Source organism: Lepisma saccharinum, unplaced genomic scaffold, assembly GCF_977018435.1.
Source record: "Lepisma saccharinum unplaced genomic scaffold, izLepSacc3.1 HAP1_SCAFFOLD_198, whole genome shotgun sequence".
In the NCBI taxonomy this organism is placed as follows: Eukaryota; Metazoa; Arthropoda; class Insecta; order Zygentoma; family Lepismatidae; genus Lepisma; species Lepisma saccharinum.
The window spans coordinates 479,364-481,132 of record NW_028142988.1 but is presented as its reverse complement, the minus strand read 5'-3'; positions in this window follow the sequence as shown (position 1 = coordinate 481,132).

Below are 1,769 nucleotides of genomic sequence, written 5' to 3'. Positions count from 1 at the left end.
GAAAATTTGAAAATTCTTCAAAAATTCGTCGAAAATCTTGATGTCTCCGATCTCTTGTTTTGTACGTTTTTTCCACGTGTCTTGACATGCAAAGTATTCCTGCAAAGTTTGGTGAAGATCTGAGTATGTAGTTTTTGACCTCATCTGGAACCTCCTATCTGAAAATTTGAAAATTCTTAAAAAATTCGTCCAAAATCTTGATGTCTCCAATCTCTTGTTTTGTACGTTTTTTCCACGTGTCTTGACATCCAATGTATCCCTGCAATGTTTGGTGAAGATCTGAGTATGTAGTTTTTGACCTTATCTGGAAACTCCCATCTGAAAATTTGAAAATTCCTAAAAAATCCGTCCAAAATCTTGATGACCCCAATCTCTTGTTTTGTACTTTTTTTCCACGTGTATCGACCTCCAATGTATCCCTGCAAAGTTTGGTGAAGATCTGAGTATGTAGTTTTTGACCTTATATGGAACCTCCTATCTGAAAATTTGAAAATTCTTAAAAAATTCGTCGAAAATCTTAATGTCTCCGATCTCTTGTTTTGTACGTTTTTTCCACGTGTCTTGACATGCAAAGTATTCCTGCAAAGTTTGGTGAAGATCTGAGTATGTCGTTTTTGACCTCATCTGGAACCTCCCATCTGAAAATTTGAAAATTCTTAAAAAATTCGTCGAAAATCTTGATGTCTCCAATCTTTTGTTTTGTACGTTTTTTCCACGTGTCTTGACATCCAATGTATCCCTGCAAAGTTTGGTGAAGATCTGAGTATGTAGTTTTTGACCTTATATGGAACCTCCTATCTGAAAATTTGAAAATTCTTAAAAAATTCGTCCAAAATCTTGATGTCTCCAATCTCTTGTTTTGTACGTTTTTTCCACGTGTCTCGACCTCCAATGGATCCCTGCAAAGTTTGGTGAAGATCTGAGTATGTCGTTTTTGACCTTATCTGGAACCTCCCATCTGAAAATTTGAAAATTCTTAAAAAATTCGTCGAAAATCTTGATGTCTCCGATCTCTTGTTTTGTACGTTTTTTCCACGTGTCTTGACATGCAAGGTATTCCTGCAAAGTTTGGTGAAGATCTGAGTATGTAGTTTTTGACCTCATCTGGAACCTCCTATCTGAAAATTTGAAAATTCTTAAAAAATTCGTCCAAAATCTTGATGTCTCCAATCTCTTGTTTTGTACGTTTTTTCCACGTGTCTTGACATCCAATGTATCCCTGCAATGTTTGGTGAAGATCTGAGTATGTAGTTTTTGACCTTATCTGGAACCTCCCATCTGAAAATTTGAAAATTCCTAAAAAATCCGTCCAAAATCTTGATGACCCCAATCTCTTGTTTTGTACTTTTTTTCCACGTGTCTCGACCTCCAATGTATCCCTGCAAAGTTTGGTGAAGATCTGAGTATGTAGTTTTTGACCTTATATGGAACCTCCTATCTGAAAATTTGAAAATTCTTAAAAAATTCGTCCAAAATCTTGATGTCACCAATCCTATGTTTTGTATGTTTTTTCCACGTGTCTTGACATCCAATGTATCCATGCAAAGTTTGGTGAAGATCTGAGTATGTCGTTTTTGACCTTATCTGGAACCTCCAATCTGAAAATTTGAAAATTCTTAAAAAATTCGTCGAAAATCTTGATGTCTCCGATCTCTTGTTTTGTACGTTTTTTCCACGTGTCTTGACATGCAAAGTATTCCTGCAAAGTTTGGTGAAGATCTGAGTATGTAGTTTTTGACCTCATCTGGAACCTCCTATCTGAAAATTTG